General features: G+C 40.6%; 1 protein-coding gene across 12 annotated transcripts in view; it reads left to right on the plus strand.

The window, feature by feature from the left end:
• The first annotated feature begins 1,103 nt into the window (after positions 1-1,103).
• The window catches only part of adgrl3.1 (adhesion G protein-coupled receptor L3.1), a 162,607-nt gene continuing 147,386 nt past the window's right edge, over positions 1,104-16,324 (plus strand). For 9 of the 12 annotated variants that reach the window (XM_028016994.1, XM_028016999.1, XM_028017000.1 and 6 more), the window contains exon 1: positions 1,105-1,708. The gene's annotated coding sequence lies outside the window, so the exon portion shown is untranslated. Of the gene's footprint in view, positions 1,709-16,324 lie in introns of all 12 variants that reach the window. The other 3 variants (XM_028016996.1, XM_028016997.1, XM_028016995.1) reach the window with 2 other exon arrangements.

Raw genomic sequence — 16,324 nt, forward strand, 5'->3', positions numbered from 1 at the left:
ATTGTGATCATCAGAATGTCCAGTCCCTCACTACTCGACCCCCAGAGTTTTCCTCAATGTATTATAAGCCTGGCGGGCCACCAGGCTTTGCTCCCTTGCCCTCCAAACTCACAGTATTGTAATGACTTTGGAGAGTTCCCCAATGAAAAAATTCTAAGTATGGATTGTTCTACCACTGCTAAATTGTTTATATCTCTTGAGCCTTCAGAAGCATGAGAGCTTCTAGAATTTTTTAATTCATTGAATTGCATATTTCTCACTGAAACTGGTGACATCATAGAATACTTTAGGGCCTTGATAAGGTTCTTTCAAGTTTTGTCAACAGTTTTCCTTTCTAAAAGTATCTGTGACCACAACACTGAAACAGCATTGGTATATTTTTCAGTTATTCATGTCTTATTAGGGCTGTATAAAGAACCTTTGTCCTCATTTTGCTGGATCTCAGTGCTGTGTGATTATAACATCCTACCTAATGGATACAAAAATTGATCAAGGCTGTTTCAACCTTTTTGGCATACATGCAAAACAATGTTTGTGGTGGTGGCAGCATCATGCTGTGGTGATGAGTTTCTTCAGCAGGGACACGAAAACAGGGCATATCTGATTTTCATTTGTAAAAAAAATATAAATAAAATAAAATGCCTTACTTTCCTTGAATGACAAGAACTTTCTAAGTTTTAATGTATCAAAACGTTGAAAAATGCAGTTTCGATTTATTAGAGGCAGTACAGTCTCTCCCCTGGTAGAGATCCCTTTCAGAGAGCCACAAAGCAGCAACAAGAGCAACAACAAATCAGACGGAGACTCGATGGTGTCTAGTGACGCGGTCTGTAAGGTGGAGCTGTTGTTGCCGTCCACCTTTCCCGCCGGGGGACTTTTTTTTATTTTATTTTTTTTCGGCCAGCCTCTGCGCGTTTTCACACGGCAGGTGGAGCTCTACGTCCAAAGATTTGGGAGTCAGGTCCAGTTCCGTGTTTTCCACCAGACAGACAAAACACCCACTTCATATCTCCCTCTTTTCCCTTCCTGCATCCCCCAGGCAGGAATCATCACCTTCTTTCCAAAGCCCCTCCACCCGCCCCTCACCCCCTCGCTGCCCGCCCCTCCTTGCCTGCCTTCCTGCCTGCGACGTAGCGCTCCTCTCGCCGGGGCTGCGCTCTGATCGGCCGAACATTCGCCGCGCTCCTAAATTGGTTTGTCATTTCTGACCCCCCGCCCCCTCCTCTCTCTCTTGCTCTCGCTTCCTGACCACGGTCCTCTGCTCCGTTGCGCTCGTGGACTTCAGCTGAAGTCAGTTAAGAACATAAGGAGAGAGACGGGGGAGGGAAGAAGGGAAGGACCGGGATACAGACAGACAGATAGAGGAGGAGAGAGAGAGAAAGCGAAGGAGAGAGATACGCCTCTGTCCTCCTCCAGCTCTCTACTGGGCTTGTAGAGCGTTTGGACGGAGTAGAGCTTTTTTTCCCCTCTTCCTGATCGGGATCCTAAGCACGCAGCCATAGCTTTATCCCCATCCCTTCCTGGAGGAACACTTGTCCGGGCTCCCTTTTTTTTTTGCAGCAAGTCGGGAGTCCAAGCAGCGATTATCAAGTGAAACAAACCGACTAGGAAGGTACATTTGCGTCCTGCTGCCTGTTAAGAAACATCCCCTCTTCTCTGTGCTGGATGTGTACATATTTTCCCTCAGATCCCTGCTGCTGGTGATTGGGTAAGAATCCACTTTTTTTTTTTTTAATTCCCTCTCAAATGATGCAGATCTACGGAGACATGAGCGGTGAGCGTCTTTGAGATCCCTTTTGGCTGCATGTCAACCTGTGCATCTGAGCTGAGATGCTCTACGGCAGCGCTGACTTGGAAGCCTATGGGAATGTGGCCTGCGATTATTGCGCTTACATGTTAAACACGGGTTCGCACAGGATGCCTGTCCGGGGGATCGCGGCTGCGTAAGGGCGTCGCTCGGATGTGACTCAAAGCAATAAGCGATGATCCGTCCATTACCTCTCCGGATCCCAATCAATGCAATCACATTATCCCCGTGACAGCTCCCGTCGGCCTCGGCGTGTATACGTTATTATTCTGGTGCTGTACAGCCGCATGTATCTGCCTCACTGCAGGGCGCAATTACACATCACATGTACTGGCATGATGGATGGCAAGACTAAGGCTTCGCCTCTTATTAAGGGTTCTCTTATTTTATGCGGCTGTCACTCGCGTGTACAGATATGGGAATGCAGTAAGCTCGCAGGGCTCGGGGACGTGCTCGGGTTTTTGTCAGTCGCAGTCCAGAGGATCCGAGAGAAAAATAATGGCACTGTGTCTGGGATCAGCAGCATCCAAGAGGCCGGCAGCACAAGTCAATCATGCGGATTCACGGGTGAAAAAACATTGATTATATTTACAATGGGAAGGCATCTGGAGGTTGGGTTTGTAGATGACCTTGGTGTATAACTGTAAATTACAGAAGGTGGCACACTCCTGCAGAAGAAGAAAAACCCAGCCATTTGCTTCAGAATTAGTTTTAATAATATTGAGTAACAAGTATTGCTTGCCTAATCCTGTTTTAATTCCTCACTAATGATTGACTGGACGACTAATCAGTGATTTGACAGACAAATAATTGCAGATAGCTGCCATTTAAAGCCCTCCCCTCTTCAATAGGCACCCCTGGTGTCTGAGAGTCTGCTTGGGTGGCTGTGTACTGGCCTATTTGAATCACATTACCCTCAATATCCAAATGGCTCTTAGCAACAAATTTTCCAACTCTTTGTGGAGATCTTATCCAAGGGGAAGCAGGATGGATGATAATATGTTTACAGGGCGATGCAGCAGAGAAAGACGCCACAGAGGAATCTGTTGAGCAAAAATGAAAGTGGTCACATTTTATCATGTTACACGGTGCCTGTTGGACCATATCGGCTAAAAGAGAGGCATGTTTCCTTAGAAATGTTTACAGCTTTAGATAGGCTGAATGTAGATAAATGAATTTGGATCAGGACACTTTGCATCTGATCACATTTTGACACTGCTCAACTTCAAACATTGAAGTATTTAATTAGGATTTTTTTGTAAATTAATCTTTTTTTATTTTTGTACATTTCCTCTAACTTCTTTATTTTGCAGTACACAACACGCACACACAAATAAAATGATGCAATGTAATGATATGTAATGATTCACTGATATGAAAATTTGGGCCAATGTGCGATATTAATTTCACTGTAATGGCTGATAACAAGTTTTACAGATATATTTTATTACTGTTTTGACAACTTTAGGGGTAAAAAAAACCCTAGTCAGGAATGGATTGCAACAAGACAAAAATAAATATCAGTTGTTCATATCGGACAGATACCCATATGTTAAAAAATTACTAATATAGACCAATACCAATGTCAGTGCCAATATATTGTGCACCCCTAGTTAAAATAAGTTACAAATGGAAATACTGTCACACTGTTATCTCTAGTTCAACATAAAGTCATAGTGATTAGTGCAGTCCATCTGCAGATTTCACCCTGAATACATCATCCCTACTGCAAAACATTGTGGTGGCATCAGGCTGGAAGGTTGGTATTTCTTCAGGAAAAATAAGGAATCTTAGAGTTGATGGGAATAAAGATAAAGAAGTTGCTGGAAGAAAATCTGGTAAAGGCTGCAGAAGTCTTGAGACTGGGTGGAGAGTCACTCTCCAGCCAAAAGACTTTGAACATACAACTACAGCCACAATGGTATAGTTTTTAGATTGAAGGATATGCATGTGTTAGAATGACCCAGTCAAAGTCCAGACCTCAATACAATTCACAATCTGTGGCAAGACTTGGAAATTGATGTGCACAGATGCTCTAAAGCAAATCTTACTGAGCTTCAGCTATTTTGCAAAGCAGAGTGGAATTTCAGTCTGTAGGTCTGCAAAGCCAGTAGTGACATACACATAGGATAATAAGCAGGAACCTCATGCCTAATTAGATGTAATTGCAGAAAAAGGTTGTTATAAAGAATTGACTCATGGGGACTGTTGGGTAAGGCAATTAGTTGAACTGGATTTTATTTAAGGGCATCAGAAAAAAATGGGGCTGAATTCAAATAAAAACCTTCCAATTCGTAATAATGCACCACATTGTGCCAAGTGACAAAATGTGAAAAAGTTCAAGCGTTGCGATACTTTAGGAAGGGACTGAATTTACTTCTTTCCAAATCCTGCCCCTATTCACCATGTATGTGTGTGTGTTTGTGTCTGATTTCTGAATCTGTCTCAAACAGTGGAGAAAGATAAGCTTTAATAGTTTTTCGTGTTATCTTGTCTAAATGGTTTACTTTTCTGACAGGCTCAGATAGCCTCTCAAGAGCCAGCCGCAGGACGTTTGTCAAACGGACAAGTGTGAGCGCGGGGTTGTTAAAGAACAACCAGAGTCGTGTTCAGTAACAAAATTCATGTGGCACCAATGTTTCTCAGCCCCTGAAAGTGTACGATGTGCAGCAGCGGACGTCGAGCATTCTGCTTACTGTAGGTCTGTCTGTCCTTCCATAAATTAGGTCACTGCTTCTTTTCTGTTATGATGCAGGAGACGGCTAAAGATTCGTGCTGAGGGAAAAAAAGGAGGGTGAAGCACGGTGGTTGTGCTAATTCAGATCATTTTTGCTTGACTTGGAAGACCTCACTCTCCTTTGTTCAGAGCTGTTAATATCGCTAATACATTTGGTTTAGATTTGGAAGATTCCATGAACAATATCTACCCCTGAAACGGAAGGAGGTCGTTATTGGAACAAGGGATCGTCTGTTAAACATCTTCTGCTAACATGAAAACCTCCAGATAATGAAAATAAACCTTGGCAGGCAACACGATTCATCTCAGACAGACAGCGTTTGGGAAATGCACACAAGAATATTAAGACAAGCAGGCACATAATCAGTTTTGTTACAACTGTAACCGCTTGTTACTACAGTCAATTTGCATTTTCAAGGGGTAATGAGAGAATTTCATTTCAGCATTTGTGCTGTTAGTTCAGCTTAGTGGTTACGCAGATCCTAAAATCTGATTTACCGAGAATTATTTAGAAACAAATGATGGCAAATTTGCAGCTTTCAGTCAAAAAAGTGGCTCATAATCCTACTCACACTCCCCTTGTAGATTTTCTCAGTTTCTCCCTTACACTTGTTTCAGATCATCAAACAAATTTTAATGTAATAGACTGAGACAAGAATGACCTCAAAATTGGGGTCAAAATGCAGTTTCCAAGTAATAATTAAAATTGTAAAGGAAAAAAAAACATTCAAACCAACATGGCTTTATTTGAAAAAAGTTATTGCCACCTGCTTAATGACTGTTTGCAAAATATTTGTAATTCAGCCACAACGTAAAGTTTTCAAGCATTACTAGCATATCTACGGTAATTGAGTGGTGTAATCAGAGTTTGACTACACCACTGTTCCTTTTTTTTGTACTAGTATTTTTCTGCATGTATTTGGTTCCAAAACGCTTAATTTTTGTCTTGTCAAAAATTTTCTAGAAATTTGTTTTCACTGTGGAACTCTTGCATGGACGGCATTTTTACCACATCTTTTTTCTGGTATTAAATCCTGAACACTGACGTTAACTGAAGCAGTGCTTTAGATGTTGTTTTGCAACCTTCTGAAATAGTTAACAGTTTGCTCTTAGAGTAATTTTGGTTCCCTGGCCTCTTATGTGAAGGTTCTCCTCTGGTCTAAGTTTTATCCATTTATGGACAAATGCTCTTAGCATAGTTTGCTGTACTCTCAAACTCTTAGAATTTGTTTTGTTTTCCTTTCCAGATTGCTGGATGTCTATAAAATTCTTTCTGTGAAATATTTTACTAAATCCTCAGTAAAATCAGGATTTAACATATTGCCAGGTTTGTTTGGATATTTCTTTCGTCTCAGTTAATGAAATCAAGATTTGGAGACACTGTTTGCATTTACTCAGGTCATTTTTGTCTGATGTGAACTTTTTTGAAGATCTGAAACACGACTCATGTTTCATGGCGGTGGTATAGAATAGAATAGAATAGAATTACTTTATTCATCCCAGCAGGGAAATTATTTCGCAGTTACAGCAGCATAGAAACAAGACACACAACAACCACCACTGAGTAGCAATTGTAGACAAAATAAAAATAAAAATAAAACATAACATAGGATTCATGTGTGACCCAGAACCATTTAACTATGACTGAAAAAAAAAATACTTTTTTGTTGCTATTTCTAAATATTTAGCTTACCCGTTGATCCTCCATAAATATGTTACAATTAGCAGTTATCATTCTACATAAATACAAGAAAAGCATCTTTCAAAAAACTGATAATATCCTCTATTTTTGCAGTGAGTTATATAAATGGAAAGATAGGGCATTTTTTTATCCTATTGTTCTACAAATGATTTGTTTACAGCTTCTCCTCGCTTGACAGCATGGGAAAGCACAAGCCCACCTCCTTCCGGCTAGCAGGTCTCCTCTACCAGCAGCCTTGGTTCCTGCCAGTGCCCACATTCATGAAAAAGAAGTTGGATATTATTTTTGGGGTGATTAAGCTTCTCATAAGTGTGTGGGAGCTGTCTACTGAACGTATTCAACTTTCTAATTACAGCTCCTTAGAAATATTGCAAAATCTTCTCTCTTTTGGAAGTTAGTGCAGGCATTTTTTTTAAAGTTAGGTGGGCTTGGCCAACATTTCAGAAAGCTGTGTGGGTTTTGGGATCTTGCCAGGAGTGGGAGTTTATAATGTCTGCCTGATGGTGATAAACTGCATTTAGCCTTTACATTTTCTGTCCTTTCACTGATACTCTGAAGACCATTTTTGACCTATTCAAATTATCATCCTGTCGTTGACTTTGACATTGACTTAACGAGTTGGACAGATGCATTCTTTTTGTGTTTGTGCATCCTGTTTGCAGTTGTTATCAGATTATTGGAAGATGATGTTGCACCCTGACCTAATCCGCCAAGGTTAGAGTGTATTCTGCCTCGAAAGCTAAGGGCTTTTCACCTCCCGCCTTCAGCTGATAGAGCTTGAGATAGGCTTAAGTTGCTGAACTTATGCTGGCATTACTGTGTTTTTATGTTCTATATCTGCCTGTAAAGACAAAGAGGCTGAAGAAAGTAAGCAGCTCTCTGTGTCCTCAGGTCCATCTCATAAAGGAAGCCTCTGTTTTGCCAGTATCTGTCAGCTTGGGTGTTGTAGTCTGTTGTCCTCGCCAGGGTCTGCAGCCTGCTGTCTGGAGGCTCCTGGCTGCATTCAACTTATTTTAACAAGGTTGACATGAGGAACTACAGTAAAGTGCAAAATTAACCTTTTACAGTTTTTTCATGCTATTACCACTAACATTAATGTGTTTTGGGGGGATTTTAGAAAATAGATTAACATGAAGTGACACATAATGTGAAACGGAACGGAAATTCATGCATCTTTTTAATTTTTTTTTTAGATAACCTGAAAAGCAGTGTTTGTTCGCATTCAAGTCTCTTTAGTCTGACTCTTCAACATAAAATCACCAAATAAATAAATAAAGTTTACTGTCATCATTTTGAAGCAATTCTAATACACTAGAGACACATATGGTTTTGATTGGCGTTAGAGAGGTACCTGGCTGTCTGGAAACAGTGGGGAATCCTATAGCATAGCCATAAACCACATTTTAATCCATCCACTGCCATAGTGGCCTGGTGCTTGCTCGACATGTTGGGAGGTGTTAGAGGGATCTCCCATTGGTGATGGGCCATTTTGTTGACTGGGGTTAGTGAAGGCCTTGGACTGCTGGAGGGACTGTGTCCCTGGCTTGTCTAGCACAGGAAGAGATGGCCGTGTGGTTGGTTGGGGGGTTTGGGGCTCTCTGTCTCATGCTATGCCTCTCTGGCTTACAGGCTGCTGCCTGTGTGCTTCACTGATGACCTCTGTGTGGGGCATATGGTCATGCCTTGTGTCTGTCTGCCTGGGCTGCTGCGGCCCTCCAGAATCAGATCCACCTGTTTGTTGCTGCTCTGGGTGCTGTGTTGCAGGCATTGTACCATTTTCAACATTCTTACATCTGTGCTCCTCCAGGTGACATACTCGCTCACCTACTCTCAGTGAACACAAACACACTTATTTTTACATATATTTCCACCCAACTACACACACCCACCCACCCGAAATCACATAAATAATCAAAATGGTTTGAAGGGTATGCAAACACAGGTTACTGTTATAGCATTGTGGTTGCCTACTTTGATGTTAGATGCTGTCTTTATTTAGTAAAGTCAATCATGCAATTAGGATTCTGTCTTGAGATGTTCTTTTTTATAAAGGAAATCTGCCTTGGCACATCTAGGAAACCTTCTTTATATGTAGTATGACTGAAATGCAATAAACAGGACAGGTTAAGACAAAGGAGATTGCAAGAGACTTGTGAGCAGGTACTTAGAGACATTTTTCATCCAATCTGATGAAGGTTGAGCTATTTTGCAGTGAAGTGAGCAAACATCTCAGTCTCCAGTTGTTCAAAACCCCAAAATATTGGCAGCTGTAATTGCGGCTCTACAAAGTATTGCCTCAACACAATATTCAGGTTTTTTTTAAAATAAACAAATAAAATCATGTATTTGTTTATAATCACCTTACAGCAGAAACTGTATATTGACCTATCACATGAAACCACATTAAAAAACAATTCAGTTTGTTTAAGGTTGCAACACACTGCTGCTCTTTAGTGGAAATTCCTTGCTGTGCGACAGCCTCAAGGGTGAGCCCTAGATGTTACCCTTCCTGGTTCAGGACAGTTTAGGAAAAATCTATATATAGGTGTTGGAGTACACCCAGATCTTGAAGCAGTGGGAGCATGTGAGAGCAACATGCTTGAAAAGGCCCTGACTATAGTTAGGTTCAGTTGTTGGCTTGGATTTTTTTTATCTTCTAAATGAAGATGATGAAAATAAAGACTTTGTGCTTAAGAGACATAGTGGTAGTGGTGATATGGTGGTTGGTCACTGTAGAGGACATTGCCTGTTTGCAGTGGTGGGATTTGAGATGGTTAAGGTGACTCACTTTGTGGATGATCAGGTTACTCTTGTATTCAAATGTTCTTCATCGTATCCAGTTTTGTATTAAGTTAATTTATGCTTGGCAAGCCAAAGGCCTGTGTCAGAGAGCTTCTTAGATAAACATTAGGTTGTGTTTATTATTCCTGCAGAGACAACCAAGCTCTCTGCACAAATAAACCATCATGAGGCATAGGTTGTAAAAAAACTGCTTTCATAATAATATTAGTTTTTAATGAAAACACAGCTGTAGAATTTAACTGCTCTTTCAGTGGTTTTTCATAAAGCCACGATGATTCCTTTTGATTGATTCTTTTGAGTACCGAGCTTAACCTAATTCAAAAGGCCTCTCCTGTGCTAAATGACATCTCTCTCCTATATTAAAATAATAATCCAAGATTCCTGCCTGGCTTCCTCATCCTCCTAAAGTACTTGGTCATGTGTTAACATATCCGTCCTCCTACCCGTCGGCTCTCTTAAAGAAGAAACCAGATTCCACTGCATTTTCCATCATGGCCCTTAACTCATTCGTCCTTTCTTTATGCGTGAAATCCATGTTGCTCTCTTTGCCATGCGGCCAGAGTATAGTACTTTATGGTTGGGAAAAGGGAAAAACCAACTGTGGACTGACTCATTCATTGAGTGATTAGAACTGCCCTCCACAGTGAAACGTCTAACTCTGTAGGGATTTCTAAGGGCTCTAAAATCAACCCACCTCAGCTTTTTAGTGGTCTGTAGTTTTTGTGCCGTTTCCATGTTGTTCACTGTTCGGCTGCCCGCTAATGCCAGGTGTTACGGGCTATTTGTGAGGTGCTGAAAGTGATCCGTCTTGTTTTCCTGCTCACTGGATATTGCAGCGTTAAGCAGTGCAATGTAATCGAATCTTTAAACAACATCAGGCGGTGAAACTGAAGGTAAACGGTAAAAACAGATCGCACAGACGGTTGAATCTATCTGTCCTGATGAATTTTATATTGTGTCTGTCAAACAGAAAATGATAATACATAAATTATAATAATAATAATAGTAATAATAATAATAATAATAATAATAATAATAAAAGAACATTGTATTTGCATAGCACTTTTCTAGACAGACACTTTACAGGAATCAAGTGAAATTGCAAACAGAACACAAGTAAATCAAAATCATAAAAGGAGAACACTTATAAATAACACATAAAAAAAATATGACAGTAAAAAACAAACTCACTCCCAACTCCCCTAACCCCCCCCCAAAAAAACTAGACAATAGTCATATATCAAACGAATATATAAAATTGTTAAAAATAGAATAGAATAGAATAGAAGTACTTTATTCATCCCAGCAGGGAAATTACTTCGCAGTTACAGCATAGAGACAAGACAAGAGACAAGGCACAATAACAAGGTCCGGGTGTTGAGTCTGGAGTTTGGCTGTGGCAGAGCTGATGACGTCACAGGCCACCGCTGCATCAGCTGATGGGGGAATGTAAACAGCGATCAAAATGGCGGACGTAAACTCCCTCGGTAAATAACACGGCCGCATTCCCACAGCCAGAAGTTCAATGTCCGGGCCACAATCTGTTCCTTCACGTTAACATGACCGGGATTACACCACCTCTCACTCACATAAGTGCAAGCCCGCCGCCCCTCTTCTTCCGACTCTTGGAATAGTCCCTGTCCCCCGCACCAAGGAAAATCCAGGGACCTCCACGCTGTATTCCGGAATAAGCGAGTGCAGCCAGGTTTCCGTGAGGCAGAGATACTACACTCCCAGTACTCCTTCTGGGTCCTATCCAGCGCTGTGAGTTCGCCTGTCCTATTTCCCAAAGACCTCACGTTCCCCACAATGATCGCTGGTACCGTTGGCCTTAAATGCGCCGTCTCCTCTTTTACCTCTGTTTAACTCCAGATCCGCAGCCCCGTCGTCTCCTCCGTAACTCCTCCGGGACCACAGGCCCGTCTCCGGGCAGCAGCAGAGGCCCACACAGCGCAATCAGCCGTTCACGCGAGCAAACAATGCCGCTACTCCGCTCGGCGAGGTTCTCCGCAACCAAGAGTATAAAAGTAGCAGAAGAACGCGGAGAACATCGACAGAACCACATCCAGCCATTGTGGAAAGCCCAACTGTTGATCCATGGGTTCTTCAAGCACGGATCCTTAATCGGTTACAGCAAATATACACAGACAAACACACACGACGGGAGCTGCATCTGCAGGCAGCCAGCTGCGCCGGCGCCATTTGGTTAAATGCATATCCAACATTGGTTTGACTAGGTAGTGTTGAGAATAAATAAATTCTGTTTTCCTTCTATCTCTTTTAGCTAGTTGCTAAGCTAAACCTACAGGAAATGACATGCAAAGGAGAGCTCTGCTTAGAAGAAATGGCACACTAGGGAACGCCCTCTTTGGGGCGTAGCTTAGACAAAGGCTAACAAAAGAAGTTACCAACTGTTGCTTGTCGCCATTTTGCATGTTAGCTTTTAAAGGTAGCATGTCAGAATGGACCAGCTGTATTTTGATATTAATAAATGGAATTCATGAATTCAACTCACTGACTCTTCTTTAGCCTCATACATCAAGAACTCAGCATGGAGAACGGATAATTCTCCACAGTAGATAAAGTAGTGCAAAACTGGGAAGCGGAAGGAAAATTATATTTGTTTCACTCATGTTTTCACAAATACAATCTCAATCATGCAATTGTATTCAATCCATATAACTTTGATACCCCAAAATAAAGTAATATAATCAGGAAACAGAATCCATCTACATTGAATTTAATCTCAGCATAAATCCAGCTGTTTTGTGAAAGCCCCGAAGATTTGTTAGAGAATGAACAGCATCATAAAAACCAACTAAGCAGCACAGCAGAAAGGTCAGGGAGAAATTTAAAGCAGGGTGAAATATTCGAGTCCAAACATTGGCCCTCTTAAAGAGTACTGCTAAATCCATAATCTGAAAATGTAAAATGAATAGGGCAACTGCAAATGTACCAAAACACACTCGCACACCTAAGAGCATTAATCAGACAAGCAGCCTCGAGGCCCACCTGACTCTGAAGAAAGTGCAGAGATACACAGCTCAGGTGGAAGATTCTGCTGACAGAACAACTATTAATTGTGTAGTCCATAAATCTGGTTTTTATGGTAGAGTCCCAAGATTTTTGAATTGTTGGACGAAAACCAAAAGAATTTCCCCTTAGTTTGCCACAAGCCTCACAATCACACCTGAAAAAAGAAGCTTTGGTTAGAGGAGGCAAAAATTGAGCTTTATGATCTACATGTAAAACAGTATACATGGTGAAGAAAAGCCTGAACAAATGATGCCTCTTTTTGAAAAATTTTGGTGGCAGCATTATGCTATGGATTTCTGTAGTAGAAATCTTGTCCTAGCAACAGGGAAGCTAATAGAGTTAAAAACAGGACATTTCTGGAAGAAAATCTGCCAGAAGTGGCGAAAAAACTTGTGACAAGGTTGGAGGTTCACATTCACCCTCAAGCAGGAGAACAATCTTAGCCACAGTGGCAGAGCTACAATGGAATGATTTGGATAAAAGCATGCTCATGTGTAAAGTTGGCCCAGTCAAAGTCCAGGTTTTCATCGAATTGAGAATTTTTGACAAGACTTGAAATTGAAGGTGCACCAATTCTTTTCATCCAATCTGAGTGAGCCGAGTGTTTTTTATGCAAGGAATAACAGGCCAAAGCTGGAAGAGATTTGCAGATGTGATTGCAACAACATTCGCTCTTGGAGTCTGAAATGCATGCCGCACTTCTCAGATTTTTAATAGTAAAAGATTTGAATACCATGTTTCATTCTCATTTCACTTCTCAATGATGTACATTGACTTAATGTATCAGAAATATCCCACTAAAATGCATTTAGGTCTGTGGTTGTTGTGCAATAAAGACAAACTGGCTCTTCGACTAACATATGATAATTTGTTTCTTGCTTAGAGTCACAAGCGTTACTGATGTTTTAGTATAAGACAAAAGAGCTCATTCCCTGTCACATTAAAACAAGGAAGGGGCTTATTAAAGCAGACATTTTCACAGATTTAATTAGATAATCTATTTACTGAATTAAATAAGTTTCAAAAACACAAAAAGACAACCCAGCTTATAATTATATATATATATATATATATATATATATATATATATATATATATATATATATATCAGTATTGCTGATATATATATATGTATATATATATATATATCAGCAATACTAAACAAATAACACACAAGAATAGAAGAGTTGTAATGACAGAAGTGATTAATTAAGATTAAAGTACAACCCTATAATTATCACATCTTCAGACCCATGATTAGAATGAAAAGTTCCAGTCACCTCATAGGAGAGGGTCTGTGGATCACATCTCGCCTGTGCAGGACTTCTTTATGCAGTTTATATGCCCACCCCCCCAACTGCTTTTCCTTCCTGAGTGGGTTTCCTCTGGGTACTCGGTCAGCCTTTGCATGCATGTTAGGTTAATTGGTGACTCCACACTGACCTAAAGGAGTAAGTGTGTGGCTGTTTTTCTTGTGTTGCAATCTGTCTTGGGTTTATACCCAGTACAGATTGTCTGTCCATAACTACCCTATGAGTCTAAGTGGGATAAAAACGGGTATTGAAAATGAATGGACTAAGGAAATGAAAGATTCTGTGTTTTACATTAAAATTCAGTATTACAATGTCCTTATGTTTCACAACCCTGGTCCTCAAGGCACACTGCCCTGCATGTTTTAGGTGTTCCCTGGCTTCAGCACAAATGATTTCAATTGACAGGTGTTTACTGAAGTGCAATCAGCTGAAACATGTAGGGCTGTGTGCCTTCAGGACCAGGGTTGGGAAACACTGCTCTAGGTTATCATACCATGGGCATCTCACACCAGCTTATGCCTAAATGCCATCTAACGTTGTGTAAGTGTTGGTAAAAGAATAACAATAGAGTAGAGTAGGTATATAATCCTTTAAAACCAGAATACAACAAAGAAAACCTAATGAATATAAAGTAGGTTTTTTCAGGATTTTGTAAAAGAAAAAGGCAGACTTTGGAAGTATTGCTGCATTTGCTGCATAAAATTTACAGATGATACACAATGCATATATACATATAAATATACATTTGAACAATCTGAAAACATCTCTGTTGCTTGGAGGATAAGGATGTAAATCAATACCAAATGGATCAAAAGCAGACATGACTGTGGAACAAATCATTTCACTATGCATTTTGTACACTGTTTGCACATAAGCAACTAAAAACTATTTTAACTTTTACATTATTAAAGCTAATTAAATTATAAATCTCAACTGCAGCATCTTAAACCTGCAATATGGCACTCTTATAAACAATTTGTTTTTACGTATTTGTTAAAACCATCACAATGTCCTCTCAGCATAGTATGAGACAGATAATATGAGGAAAAACTCAAGAAACGACCAGTAACAAGCAGGAGGGTTTTAACACTGTCAATCACCCACGTATGTACGAGGAGGAGGGGTGGGAGTTTGAAAGTACACCATACCAACATTCAAACATAGGGGTGATAGTGACACTCTGGGGCTGCCTTGTTACTTCAGGCTTGCTGTAATTGATGGAAACATAACTTTGGCTTTCTATTAAAAAAATCCTGAAGGAAAATGCCTAGTCATAAGTTTAGGTTTAGGTTGCTTGGGTTGGCAGGAGATAATAATCCAAAGTAGACCAGCCAATCAATCTCCAAATAATTAAAAAATAAATAATAATCAACTCAGTTTTTTATTCTCAAAACCATCCAATGTGGCTGAAGCAAACCAATTTTGCAAAGAAGAGTGGGCCAACATTTCTCTGTAAATATGTAAATAAATCTCATTTTTAGCTACTGAAAATGCTTCATGTCAGTCATTGGAAATGTTTGAAAACTGCATTATGCACAGTATTCACGCAGGTCCTCTTTATCTGATATTAACATTTGTCTGAAGATACTGTATGAAACATAAGTGTGACAAGAAGCTACAGGTACATTTTCACACCACTATAGGTATACATTGCTACTAACGCCTTTGTTCTTGTAAAGCCTTTAGTTCAGACGCTATTACTCTTTCACAGAGACAAAAAAAAGAACTTCATCCCCTGCTCCACACTTGTCTGCTGTGTCCTTCACCTCCCTGTACACCACTCAGAGCTGTCACCAGTCAATAGACACACATACATGCATGCATTTCCTTCCACACATTAATGTGATGCACATCAACAACAACCACTTTCCTTTAAACAAGCACGCTTGAACTTGAGTGCATAAGATCAGATGCTCGGAGGCCCCACATGGACTTGCCTGCAGCTGTATGTTTACAGGGGCGACAAAAAAAACCAGCGAATACAGAATCAATTATTGTAAGTTGCTCGCTCAAAGGTCTACTGATTATTTTTTGTCTCTGCAGGAAGGCCTTTACAATAGTGCTCACCTCCTTCTCCCAGCCCAGTCCCTTTAAACGAAGCATTTCTGTGTTGTTCTACGTGTGAAGCCAGCCGGTCAACGTTACTGATGGGGAATTCTTTGCTTTTGTTTGTCGGTTTACTGTAGCGTGCCGAGGAGGCCTCACTTGTTTGGAGAATGGGCTTCATGGAAATGAATCACACACAATGTGATGCAACACAGCAGATCAGATTTGAATTATGGGGCAGTGAACAATGAGGTCATCGCGGGGCTGGGGGCATAAATCTCTCGGTGGCATGGTGTATAAGCCGGCATTTCTTATCAATGGAGGAAACTACCGCAGGGTTTCAAAACACAGGATTGTTTAAGGACTTGATGCAAATAAAAGGCAGAAGACAGTTGTAAGGGGAAGTCTAGATTGGCTGTTTTATGAATAGTGTTGCCTTCAGTTACTTAATAAGCAGTCATGTTTTGCTGCACAGTAAAATATTTGTTGTAGTCTATTACAGCATGTTGAATAGATGCAATTTATTCTTTTTTTTCTCTTCACTTTCCAGCACTTGCCCACCTCTCATATCCCCAATGCTGCAACCAATGATATTTTCCATATCTTCCCCTTCTTCAGCAGATTGTCTGCAATCAACGTCGGCTGTAATACCATCATCCCTTGGCCCCTCTTAAATTTCTTGCTTACTGGGCTTTTACTTTAACTGCATTACATACATCTTCCACTCCCTGTTCATCTGGTTCCTTTCAGCATAAACCAGGCTGAAAGATCTGACTTGAAGCACGTTGATGGGACTCGTCATTTGATGGCAAATTTGGAAAACAACGCTGTCATTTATTGTGCCTGCTTTGTGGCCCGGCTGTGACGCTGATTGATATCGA

Source organism: Xiphophorus couchianus, chromosome 5, assembly GCF_001444195.1.
Source record: "Xiphophorus couchianus chromosome 5, X_couchianus-1.0, whole genome shotgun sequence".
Lineage (NCBI taxonomy): Eukaryota > Metazoa > Chordata > Actinopteri > Cyprinodontiformes > Poeciliidae > Xiphophorus > Xiphophorus couchianus.